The following is a 14,153-nucleotide window of genomic DNA, read 5'->3' as shown; positions in this document are numbered from 1 at the left end:
GGAGAGAAGCTTGACAGGCTGTTGTGTCAAAGACAGCTCCAATGAATTCCATTGTCTTCACTGGACATTGAGATTTGTCCTTGCTGATTGTAATCCCCAAACAGAGAGCGAGATCTTGAGTGTAAGAAGATTCCTGGTCGAAGCGGTAAGGAGCCAATTGTCTAGATAGGGAAACACCTGAAATCCTTGTAGTCGAAGATGAGCTACCACAACTGCCATACATTTGGTGAACAGTTGAGGGGCTGTCGAGAGACTGAATGGCAGTGCCCTGAACTGGTAGAGACTGGCTCCAAGCCGGGAGCGGAGAAACCTCCGGGAGCAGTTAGCCAACTTTATGTGGTAGTACGCATCCTGGAAGTTCTGTAGAACACATCCAGCTATCCCTCCCTAGGTAGGGAAGAATGGACTGTATCGTGACCATCCAGAAATTTTGAAGTTTGATAAATTTGTTCAATAGGCTGAAATCCAGGATTGGTCTCCAGTCACCTGTCTTTTTTGGCACTAAAAAGAACCACAAGTAAAACCTGGATCCTGTCTGGTCTGGTGGTACTGGATGGATGACTCTTTTTCCTTAGCAGCTTTTCTATTTCTAAGGCTGCTAATTCCCTCTGATTGGGTGGTACATCGGGGATGGGAGTTAAATTGAATGGTATTTGGTAGCCTCTGGATATTATTCTCTGCACCCAAACATCGGTAGTAATAAGATGCCAGGCTGGTAGATGCAGAGAAAAATGACCCCCGACTGCTTCCAGAGGAAAGCAATTGGGCCGCTGCTCAGGAGTGCTGGTAGAGTCTGCTGGAGAAAGAATCTCTAGCGCCCTGGTTACGCAGACCCCCTCTACCCAGAAAGGGACGTCTTCCATATGAGTTGCCCCCTCTGCCCAGGAGGGATTGTTCACCACGAGTGTCACGAAAAAGTCCTTGGGATTTCCTGAACCACATTTTTCCTCCCTTCTGGTTCCTGAAGTAGAACCGCTGGGGGATGGAAAGGCATATTCCCACAGCAGACAAGGTCTTTCCACCTTTCTCACTACATGTAGGTGTGTCTCGTACTTTGGGTCCAAAAAGTGCAGATTCATCGACAGCTGCATTGACGAAGGAAGATTTAAAGGAGTCTGTGAAATCACACAACCGCATCCAAGCATTATGTCTCATGACAATGCCTGATGCAGCAGCTCGAGATGCCCTCTCAGTGGAGTGAGATATCAAATGCATTGAGGAGTTCGAGATGGATTCTTGTCATTGGTGCTGACTGCAAGTCCACTACCTGTACAGCAGGCCCACCTGAGGAGGGATGGGAGTCCAGAACCAGGAGGGACAACCTCGGAACCAGGGTCACACCTTGCTGTGAGTAGCCCACCTCCAGGTGAGGAGCTCTGAAAGAACTGGAAGCTGTCGGAGCCATGGACATAGCTAGCTGTGAGGCAACAGTATCATGCACCTCATCAGGCAGTACCCCACCAAAGAGGGAGACATTTCAGAAATTAGGTCTCTTTGGAGATGAGGAAAGTGTGCCAGATAGAACAGCGAATGAATGGCAAATGTCACTGAAGCATAGGTCCGTTTCCCTAGTCTGTCCATAGTCCAGGACTATCTGTTTGGAGGATGGAAGGTGGAACTATTTTCTGCCAGTTCCCTCTTGGTGGCCGCCGCCATGATCATAGAATCAACTGTCAACTGCTAGGACCAGTGGGGCTGGTCTTCAGGTGTAGATAACATTTTTTGTCTGGCCTCTGAGGGACAGGTTCTACATTGTCCGGGGCTTCTAGACATGCTGCACAACGATTTTAACAAGGTCATCTGCTGGAGGAGTCACCCAGGAAGTAGATGGCCGGGCACAGAAGGCCTGCAGGAACACCAATTCCTCAGAAGAAGGGTTATAGGACTTCCAGTCTCCCTGCTACTTGAGGATTTTGAGAATGTCTCCGAATGAGATGTCGTCTGGGGAGGACCATGGGGACCCTTCCCCTCATCACAATCAGTGTCTTTGGTAATAGATTCCTCCAGTGAATCAAGGTGCTTCCTCTTGCACCGTTTCTTCCGAGGTGGCTCCCCTTTGGGATCTTCTGAAGAGGACTCCAGAGAAGGGGTTGCCTTCAAAGAGGGTTCTTGTGACTCCCATGCCAGGGGTCCCAAAATAGAGGGTTGGAAGAGATGCATGCTAGGGGAGGGTTCTGATTCAGATGACTTTGGTGCTGACTGCGAGTCCACTACCTGTACAGCAGGCCCACCTGAGGAGGGATGGGAATCCAGAACCGGGAGGGACAACCTCGGAACCGGTGTCACACCTCGCCTTGAGGAGCTCTGAGAGAATTGGAAGCCATTGGAGCCGTGGACATAGACAGCGCCAGTGAGAAAATAAGTGCAGGGTTAGTACCAAGGTACGGATGGTCCAAGCACTGCTTCAGGAAAACATCAGTTCTACCGGAGCCGATGCAGCAAGGGTGCATGGTGCCAACAGGGAAAACACTGTTGTCGGAACCGAGACAGTATGCAACGGAGTGGAAGTATCTTGTCCTTGGCAGGCATTCAAGTTTTGGAGCTGAAGAAACTGTCAGCACCGTGGGTGGGGATGGTGCCGAAGCAGGTACAGTCATCGGAGCTGATGTCGGATCCAAGGACGGCACCGAAGTCAGTGGTACCGAGGTCGAAACCAAAATAGGGGAGAATATCATGGATGGCACCGAGGGAGAAGACACAGAGCCTGGTGCCGAAGAGGTTTGCACTAAGGGCGCCGGCGAAGCACGGAGCCAACTCAGTTCTGTAACTGATGGAGATGCAGGACCGAGTGACTCCATTTATCCTTAGGTTTTTTGGGGTTTTTGGAGGGGGTGAGACCTCCGACCCAGACAGAGCCTTCAAAAAAGGTGTCTTGAGTAATCTGTTTTTTCCTTATGTTTTTTGGTTATTGGAGGGGGTGAGACCTCCAACCCAGATGGAGCCTTCAAAAAGGTGTCTTGAGTAATCCATTTTTCCTTATGTTTTTGGTCTTTGGAGGGGGCGAGACCTCCGACCCAGATAGAGCCTCTGAAAAAGGTGCCTTTTTAAGATAAGTTTATTTTTACGTTCTGCTAGTGTACAATTACTAAAACTAGCACAAATGTCACAGTCAGCTTTAATATGATCCACGCCCAAACAGTAGACACAACGAACATGTGTATCTGAATTAGGCATCTTATGTCCACACTTGTCACACTGTTTAAATCCCAACTTAGCTTTGTGAGAGATGGCTAGCATGTCTGACTAGGAATGCAGCAAATGAGATCTGAAGTAACTAGGAGAGGGGCATTATGGGTAGGTCTTAGCTGAAAGTTTTTGGCTGGCGCAAGCTTGGAAACGGATGTATCGGTTCTGATGACAGAACTGAGGTCCCAATGGTAATGAATAAACAAAGATTTACAACATCAGATCTATTATTAGCAAACTGGTTGATATGATTAGAAAAACTCATAGCTGAATCTACCCATATACCCAGGTCCTTAAATGAGTCTACACTTCCAATCACTGTGTGCTGTATTAAATATTCACCTTTCAGTTTATGTCTCCCAAATCTCATATGCTTAGTTTTTGATGTATTTATCAACATATTATTCTCCTGTGCCCAAATGGTCAATTTAGACAAATTATTTTGCAGACAATGCCTTATCTGTAACACTTGTAATCAGTTTACCCAATTTCAGGTCATCAGCATATAGTTTGTAGAACACCTCAGATGAAAAAGTAAGGTTTTAAAGATACAATCTAAACAAGTAAGGGCCTAGTACAGAGCCCTGTGGGACACCTTGACTGTAACCAAGGATTTCACCTGTCCAGTTGGTGTGTGATACTTGCCATGTCTTATTTGTAAGCCATGCAGCTATTCATCTTATCAACAGTACATCAATACCTAGTTGTACTAATTTATTGATCAGTGTTTTGTGCATGACCCTGTCAAACGCTGAAGTTAAATCTATATAAATCACATCACAGCACAATTTTTCATTCATAGCTGTTATTATATTGTTATAGAATGTCATGTTACAGATGGTAATAGATCTATTTTCAACATATGCATGCTGATATATGGTTTCAAGTCCCAACCTATCCAGTTCTGACAATAACTTATCCAGTATTACTTTCTCTATTATTTTTCCACAACATGAAAGTAGACTTAAGGGTCTATATGATTCTGGGTTTGTACTACTCCCCTTTCCCTTAAAGACAGGTTTAATAAGTGCATATCTCCAATCTTGAGGAATCTCCCCATATTTATATGACCTAGTGAATAATAGATGTAATGGCAGTGTATGTTATTGCTTACTTCTGAGCCCCCCCCCCCCCAAGCCTTTCAGTGTTGGAGGGAAACCTGCTAGCTTATCAGTGGAAGTGGTAAGCATCAGGTAGCCTATCTACCATGGGAAGAGTGGGTTTTGGCCCATAAATTGCAGTTTATTGGCCGTTTAGGCAGTTTTCCATCTCTTTCAACTTGCTGGCTTAAAAGCCCGCGTTTGCGCTTGCTCCCCACCTTTTCTGTAATTAGTCTAGTCCAGGTACAGATATGCTGTATCCAGGACTCTTTGTAAGCTTCTGAGCCCCCCAAGCCTTTCTGTGTTGGAGGGAAACCTTCTAGCTTATCAGTGGGAGTGGTAAGCATTAGGTAGCCTATCTACCACAAGAGGAGTGGTTCCTGGCCCAGAAATTGTAGCTACTGGCCATTTGGGCAGTTTTTCCCAACTCTTTCAACTTTCTGGTTTAAAAGCCGCACTTGCGCTTGTTTCCCACCTTTCCTGTTACGAGCCTAGTCCAAATACAGAGTTGCTGTATCCAGGACTGTTGGTAAGCTTCTGAGCCCCGCAAGCCTTTCTGTGTTAGAGGGAAGCCTGCTAGCTTATCAGTGGGAGTGGTAAGCACTCGGTAGCCTATCTACCACAAGAGGAGTGGTTCTGGCCCAGAAATTGTAGATTTTTGGCCATTTGGGCAGGTTTTTTTTCCATCTCTCTCAACTTTCTGGTTTTAAAGCCCATGTTTGTGCTTGATCCCCACCTTTCTCGTAACTAGTCTAGTCCAGGTACTGATTTGCTGTATCCAGGACTGTTTGTAAGCTTCTGAGCCCCCCAAGCCCTTGTGTTGGAGTGCAGCCTTCTAGCTTATCAGTGGGAGTGGTAAGTACTAGGTAGCCTGTCTACCACAAGAGAAGTGGTTCTTGGACCAGGAATTGTAGTTTATTGACCATTCGGGAAGTTGTCCATCTCTTTTAACTTTCTGGTTTAAAAGACCACATCTGCGCTTGTTTCCCATCTTTCCTGTAACTAACCTACTGGAAAGCACTAGAAAGCCTTAAACTGATATAAACCTTCTAGCTTAAAAGAGAGACTTTGGAGTGATTGAGTATCAGTTTTCTGTATTTTCTTGCTGTACTTAACTGTTTTCTGCCTAAACGATGATTTTCCAGCACTTATTGTGATTTAAAAGCTTGTTTTTTTTCATATATTGTACTTATTTGACTGCCTGCACTTTTAAAAAGTTGTTTTTGTTTAAATAAATTGTTTAACTGTTGTAGGCTACGCACTAAAGTGTGATAGCCTTTTCTGATCACTTGTAGTCGTTTAAAGCTGTTTTAAGTGTACATTTTACTGTTTTTGCCTTATCTTTTCAAAATAAATAAATACATTTCTTGTTTCCCGCCTTTCTAAGCTAGTATAGTCCAGTTTTCAGACTAGTGCTGAATTCAGGGCTGTGTTACAAGTTTCTGAGTTGCCCATACCTTACTTGGATAGAGGGAAGCTTCTCTGTTCACCTGTGAGAGAGAGGAACTTTGAGCAGCCATCTGTCCCTGGAGGAGTGGTTCCAGCCCAGAAGTTAGTAGTTTAAAAAATGTGTTGCATGGTTTTGTGAGCCAGGCAGCACCGGTTAGCTAGGGTTAAATTATTCCTGGCTCCACTAAGTCTCCTTCAGTTTTTCACTTGAAACTAGTCTAACTCTCAACCTAAGCACTCAAAATGCATCCTACAGTCCAGCACTTGCTCAGACCTAATAGCAAGCACTAATATACCCCGACACTCGACTGCCCAGCAGGGCAAGGCTCTTTATCCACCCCTCACCAACCAAGCGACTAAGCAGCTCACCCTACTATTCAGGCATGACCAAAGGGCAACTTCAGGTGTACTCTCCAGTCCAGCTGGTGAATCTGGGTATCCTGAGGCAATGTTACAACTGCCTCATGTACACAAACAGCCCTCTCCTCCTACCACAAAACACGAACATATGTGAGAGATGCAATTATACAGCCAAACTGGAGGCTAAGGTATCTCCATCCAAGACTGGAACAGACAGTCATGAGGAGAAGGTTAACACTTGCACCACACCTCCAGCCTCACATAGACCTACTAAACCAGCACTGGCAAAAGATACACATAAATACACAAAATCATACCCGGAGGCTCTAAATAAAAACCTGCAAATGCATCAGAGAGCTCCAAAGCAGACACCCACAAAACCTGCACCTCCCGTCACAAACCAGACAACACATAAAACACAAAATCAATGTGCTGCACAATCACAGCCCTTAAGGCGAAATAACATACCTAACACACTAGTAATAGTTGACTCAATAGTCAGGCACACTGACGCCCCACTCACTAGGCTGGACAAGGAGAAGGTTACTGTTAGCTGCCTGTCGGGAGCCAGAATCCTCCACATAACACAAGCACTGAGGTCACTCCAGAACAAGTACAAATATGACTATGTCATTGTTCATGTTGGTGTGAACGACCTGAGCTGTACCTCCCTGGACTACATGAAAAGAGACATGGAAGAGCTCTCTGATCATGTAGCCCAGGCGGGTATGACCCTGACCCTGAGTAGCATCCTGCCCTCACCAAGAATGATACCTCAGTATAAAGAAAAAATGATCAATTTCAACAATTGGCTAAGCTTCTGGTGTCATTCAAGGGGATCCAGTGTCTGTCAGCCTGGGATGACATGCTCGACAAGCCACGTTGCTTCACAAGAGATGGCTTGCACCTGTCACCCCTTGGCTTTCGAATACTGGCCAAGGCTCTTGCTGCCCCCATAGTGCCTTTTTTAGGCAAGGCTCAAAATTCAAACCCACATCCGTAAACAGCACAAGTAAAAAACTGAGGGTTATGCTACTCAACGCCAGGAGTTTAAATCTCAAAATGCATGCACTCGAAGCACTCCTAAGTATGGAGAACGTTGATATCTTTGCAGTAACTGAAACCTGGTTCAAGGCTCCGGAGAGCACTCCAGCACTACTGGGCTACAATGTCAATATCAAGGTGCAGGTACTCCACGACTATCAAAGCCAACCATCAACCAAAAAAGCAAAAATCAAAAAAAAAAAAAAAAAACAATTTATATGAATACATAACTATAAAAAGTCAGAAACTTCTAAATAGATAAATAGATAAAAAGTCTCTTTAATGTTGAATTTTGAATTTTTAATTTTCACAATATAAGTTTCTGACTTTTTATCTATTTAGAAGTTTCTGACTTTTTATAGTTATGTATTCATACTGATTTATTGTTATACATTTGACTTTTTCATGTTTCTTGGTGTTAGTAGGAATATGTATTTTTAGAAGTTTTTCAGTAGTTTCATACACTTGAAATGTTTTTATTACATGCTGTTTTTATATGCTCTTGTATTTTTAAATATTCATATGCTATTTGCCATCTGAAATGTTAATAACAGTAATAATCTATTACTACATCCTTTTTAGTGTCAATGTTGAATTTTGAATTTTGAATTTTCACAATATAAGTTTCTGACTTTTTATCTATTTAGAAGTTTCTGACTTTTTATAGTTATGTATTCACACTAAGGCTTTCATTGGTTAACTGTTTAATTGATAAGTCTTTAAATACAGAAGTGATGAAGTGTTTTATTAAAGTCTGAAGAAGCGTCCAGAGTAGACGTGAAAGCGCTAACAACCCATGGAATAAAGTTTTTTTGCTGTTCAAGTATATAAAATTTTTTATTGATTTTTGCTTTTTTGGTTGATGGTTGGCTTCGATAGTCGTGAAGTGCCTGCACCTTGATATTGACATTTTTCGTTTGGGGACATAGCAGGTACCTTACCCTGAGAGATCTCTGTTTATCTAACTACTGGGCTACAACTCATACCACACATTTCAGCCACAGAACACGGACCAAAACACAAAAGGAGGGGGTGTATCCATATTCATCAAGGATACCCACACCTCCAGGTTAGTGGCGCAGCATGATACCTCTGAGATCATCCATATGCAACTCTGCAGTGCAAATTGTGGCCTCCTACAGATCACCCTCCATGACCCAGGACCACCACTCTGCCTTTCTGGAGACATTGGAAATCATGAAGGTCCTACCGAACACACTGATCTTGGGAGATTTCAATTACCCTACCATTAACTGGGAAAACTACTTGAGTACAAACTCCCAGGCTCAGCGCTTCCTGGAATTTATCAACTCAAATGCCCTGGATCAGCTGGCAAACTCCCCTACCAGAGGCCACAACATATTGGACCTGGTCATCACCAACATGGGCGACAAGTGCTCCGTACCGGAGGTCAACCCGTCACTGGTTAGATCAGACCATAAGCTAATCACCCTGGATGTCCACACCCCACCACCACCCTCAACCAAGGAAACCACAGTGAAAAACTTTTCTAAAGCAAACTTCACCTTACTTAAGTCAGAGGTACGTTTCACAGCCCCCACGCTAAAGGATAACACTGCCCAAGATGCAGAATCCTTTACAATTGCACTCTATGAGCACCTACAAGGCTGCATGGATCGTGCCATCCCTAGCAAAACCAAAACTCACTCCCCTAAGAGAAGGAAACCAGTTTGGTGGACCCCTGCCATAAACAGGTTATACAACAAAAGGAGGAAACTAGCTCAGAAAAAAGCAAATCCCAAGAAGGAAAGACATCCCTGATCAGTATCAGTAAGAAACTAAGGTCCCTCATAAAATCATCCAAGGCTAACTTCGAAAGAAAAATAGCCAAGGACTCGAAAGATAACCACAAAGCCTTCTTTAGCTATGTCAAAAATCTAAGTGGCAACTCGCAGATATGCTCTGAGATAGTGCAAAATAGCACAAAATATACTGAACCTACTGATATTGCCAACATACTGGAAGATAGATTCAATGCAAACTTCACCTCCCTCTCACCTTCAAAAGGGCCCACAACAATACCGAAAAAGTGTAGTGTCCCGGAAATCACAGAAGCACAGGTGAAAACAGCCCTTTCAAAAGCCAAAAACACAGCATAAATGGGGCCAGACGGTGTCCCAGGCTGCGTCTTGCACGAACTACAGAATGAACTAACCCCCCACCTAAACATACTGTTCAACCTCAGCCTCACCACAGGCTACATGCCCATAGAATGGCGCACAGCAATGGTTATTCCACTCCACAAAGGAGGAGCCACAACTGACCCTGGTAACTATCGCCCCATAAGCCTGACTAGCCTGGTCTGCAAGGCTATGGAGCGCATCATCATGGAACTCATTAACAAAGGCATTGGGAACCTCCAAACACTTGACCTGACCCAGTTTGGCTTTGTTAAGGGCAGATCATGCCTACTAAACCTGGTTGACTTCTTCGAGACAGTTACCAAGGCCATAGATGAGGGAAAGGTGGTTGATCTCGCCAAGACGTTCGACACCATTCCTCACTCGGGTATTATACAAAAACTCACCAGCCTGAACATAAACCCCTATGTCACAAGATGGGTTGCCAAATGGCTTACAGACAGAACTCACACGGTAAGAATAGCGGGCTCCAGGTCTGACTCTAAACCAGTCACAAGTGGTGTCTCGCAAGGCTCAGTTCTGGGACCCCTTACTGTTCAGCATATATTTCACAGAAGTACAGGCAAACACAGGAGGACTATGGCTAACCAAGTTCGTCGATGACTACAAACTGGGAGCCATAATTGACTCTCTGGCTGACACGGACATTCTCCAAAAAGGCCTTACTGAGACAGACACCTGGTGTCAAAATCATGGCCTCAAGCTAAATGCCAAAAAATGCATAGTCATCCCATTTGGGAAAAACAAAACACCCACGAATTACTACATAGGTGGCAGCCCCCTTAATATAGAAGAGGTAATAAGAGATCTGGGGACTCAAGTAGAGAGTAATCTCTCCTTTGACAATCATATTGCCAAAGTAGTTAGGAAATCCTTCTATATGGCCCATCTAATTGCTAAGGGGTTCGCATCTAGAAATAAAGAGGTTATAGTGCCCCTCTACTCGTCACTCATCAGACCCATCATAGAGTACAATGCCCCATTTGGGATGTACCTCAGAAGACACTTCCAACAGCTTGAAAGACCACAAAAGCACCTCACCATGAGGATCACTGGCCTCAAACATAAGTCCTATGCAGCGAGACTGAAAAAAACTCCGGCTGTACTCAGTGGCATATCGCTTACTCAGAGGTGATCTCTGCCTGACTTACAAAGCCATGTCCAACTCAGAATTGATGGACATGCTCCACCTAAAGAAATCCAAGTCACTGCGAGCCACGTGCTCTAGTGAGCTAAACCTTGCCACAACAATAAATAGAACATGCTGGAGGGATAGATTCCTGTCACAGAGACTCCCCATGCTTTGGAACAAAATTCCTAACTACATTAGGCAGAGCCCCTCACTAACACTCGTCAAGAGAAGCCATGACGAGTGGATAGGTAACAGAAAGTACACCCCTGGGATCACTTCATTGGCTCTGCTTGACAGAGGCTCAGTTAATTAATCAATGGGGTGGCGAAAGCCGACACACTCTGGCTAGGCTTATAAATGCCCTCGGGCAGATAGCCTAGTACCTACTTATGAACCTATGAACCTATTAAGTGTTCTCAGGTCATTATTACTTATTCCATCTCCTCCCTGCACTTTGTTTGTAATCTCGCTGGAGCTGAATGCATAGGCTTCTTTATAATAGTAACTAAAGGTTGATGATCAGTTTCAATCTGGATTTCTCGACCATAGATATAATCATGAAACCTGGAACATGCAAACACTACTGACAAAAGTTCTTTCTCAATTTGAGCATACTGTATCTTAGTCTGGGTAAGTGTTCTAGATGTGTAGGCTACAGGCTTGCCTTCTTGAAGAATAACTGCACCTAAAACATATTTTGAAGCATCATAGGAAAGAGTTACTGGTTTGTTGACATCATAGTATCTTAATGTTGGTGGGGTAGCAATTTTCTGCTTAAGAACTTCAAATGCTCTCTGGTGCTGGTCTAGCCATGACCAAGTATCATTTTTACATGTGAGCTCTCTCAAAGGTGCTGTCAACTCACTGAAGTCTGGGATAAACTTGCTTAAGTAATTGACCATGCCAAGAAAATGTTGTACAGCTTGCACATTATCTGGTGGTGTCATTTCAAATATGGCTGCTTGCTTGGACAAGTCTGGTCTCAAGCCCATACTTGTAAACAAATGACCTACATATGTAACTTCTGGTAGTCTGAATTTGCACTTTAGAGGACTGAGCTGTAAATTCACTTCACGTGCTCTGTCTAGAACTGTCTTTAGATTTCTGTCATGCTCTGCCTCACCATTGCTTCTGACTAATATATCACCTACTACTATGGCACATAGATAACCCACAAAATATTTGCTCCATTGCAGGCTAAAAACCTTCACTTGTAGAATTTATTCCAAATGGCATCCTGAGGAATCTATATCTTCCAAATGTGGTACTGAATGTAATGAAGATTTGTGATCAAGCATCACTTGCCAAAATGAACTCTTTGCATCTAAGACAGAAAAAAAACAGTGGCATCTGTTAGCAGGGCTGCAACCTCTTTGACTGTACTCATGGGATGATGTGGTCTCTTTAATACTTTATTCAAATCTCTTGAGTTAATACATATTCTGATTTAATCAGAGCCTTTTTTATTAGCTGCTACCGTGGGCAACACCCATTCGGTAGATTCTGTAACTGGACAAATTACACCTTGTTGCACCATTTTATCCAGCTGAGTTTTGACCTTACGCTGCATAGCTATCGAAACTCTTCTTGCTGGTCTGACCACTGGACTGATTTCTGGGCCTAATTTAATGGAATACACAACTGGAAGTTTGCCCAATCTGTCATCAAAAGCATCAGCATACTACGAAAAAATAGTATTGGTGAGGTTGGAACTAGGACATGTGCTTATCTGAACCTCTTTGGTAAAAGAAAGGAGATTAATTTTCAAACTGTCTCGGAGACCCAATAATGGCTGCACAGGTCTTTGAACCACATAGAACAATAGGTTATAACAGCTCTTAGCCACATAACAGGGAAGAACTACTGAGCCTTCTGTTTGAATGTCTTCACCTCCATAAGCTACAAGTTTTGCACAACTAATTACATTTAGTTGTTCACCAGCTCTGACCCTTGCAAAAATATCTGCAGACATGACATTACACTTTGAACCAGTGTCTACTTTAAGTTTAGTGGATTTACCATTGATCCGGACAGTACAAAACATTTCATTTCTTGTTAATAAATCTACCACATCAACCTTTTCACCAATTACTGATACACCATCCACATAGAAACAGGCTGTTACAGGTCTATTTTATTCTTTTTGGAGTGACCCTTCTTTGTAACTGTGCGAGGCTTACTCGATTTACAAAATCTTTGAAAATGGTTCCATTTCTTACACTTATGACACTGCTGACCAAATGCTCTGCACTTTTCTCTTCTGGACTCATGGTTAGCACCACAACTGTGACAGTTAACAATAAAGCTTGGTTTGGATTTTGCTGATTCACTCTTATGCTGTACTGAGCAATGTCGATTTTGCACTAAATACCCTTGGTTTTGCACTGAGTATGCTCCTTTAACTGAACTGTTCTTGGAATGCGCTAGAAGACTACAGGTTTTACCTGGAAGTCCCGCAGGGGCTGCTGCTGTCACATGTTTAGGTCTGCTTTTGCCTGTCACATGTGGCATGCTGTCTACATGTGCTCTGGAGCCAAATGAAACCATTCTCTTATCACTAGCAAACATATATTTGTTTGCCTTTCTGTAACTTTATGAATCTGACAAATCTCAATGGCTCTACTCAGCATTAAATCACTATCATGAAGCAAAATCTTTCTCACAGCAGCATTATTAGTACCACACTTGAGTCTGTCCTTTATCAGTTCATCCTTTAAATCACCAAACCTACACGTTTTGTTTCTCAGGTTGGTAATATTGGCTGTGAAAGTTTCCCCTTGCTTTTGATCTCTCATGTAAAAAAAATTCCTCTCTAGTGTAACATTAATTTGAGGGTTACACATTTCTCTGAATTTTGGGCTTCAAACACTCAAGGTCTTCCCTTGATTCAGGCTAGACAACAACACAATGAATTTCTCCTTCACCTTCATACACTGCTGGTGCATAGACAAATGAACGCTCCCTTTCAATGGCTTCTGACCCTGCTAGTTTCAGCAAAATGAATGCCTTGGTACGTGCATCGTTATCAGAATAAGCTGCTTGTATAAATATACTGTATTCTTGCTCAGATATTCTCCAGTTATCTACAATATTCTGATCAAACACAAGTGGTTGTGTCTTGGGAAACTCGTCTGCCATACTGACATATCTCAGTGAAAACTCTTGCAAATATGCATGAACATAGACACTTGTACCTACACGTATACATGTGCTTGAAATTTACACCAGTACTTGTAACAACACAACAAGCCTCTGTATAACTGAATTACATGTGCTTGAAATTTATGCCAGTACTTGTAACAACACCACGAGACTTTGTATAACTGAATTTCACGAAATAAGTTTCCTGGGCACTGCAACGCTTTGAAATCTCTTTTCTGTAAAGCCACTTGCCTTGAAATGATTTTACTATACAAGCCATTTACCTTGTAAAGGCAATAATGCAAAAGTCATTTATCATCATTTTACTGTACGAGCCTTTGTCTTGTAATCGCTTTAATGCCACAGCCATTTATCAACATTTTACTGCCAAAGTCATTTATCATCATTTGAAGAAACATTTCAAACAACTGCACAGTGCGAATAAACTGAGCAATAGAAGCTGAGGGCAAGAAACATTTCGAAGTAAATGTACTTTGCGAATCTTCAAACAGGACTGGACTGAAAAAGTGACTTGATACATTCATTCTCTCTTTTTACTGGATGAACATTGTTCTTTGG

At 43.1% G+C, this 14,153-nt stretch overlaps 1 protein-coding gene across 2 annotated transcripts in view; it reads right to left on the bottom strand.

Moving 5' to 3' along the window:
- LOC122795754 (ankyrin repeat domain-containing protein 53-like) overlaps positions 1-14,153 on the bottom strand; it is a 397,950-nt gene that overhangs the window by 372,689 nt on the left and 11,108 nt on the right. The window lies entirely within an intron of this gene.

This window comes from Protopterus annectens, chromosome 2.part2, assembly GCF_019279795.1.
Source record: "Protopterus annectens isolate FY-2018-M chromosome 2.part2, PAN1.0, whole genome shotgun sequence".
Taxonomy (NCBI): Eukaryota; Metazoa; Chordata; order Ceratodontiformes; family Protopteridae; genus Protopterus; species Protopterus annectens.
This window is presented reverse-complemented; position numbering and strand designations above follow the sequence as displayed.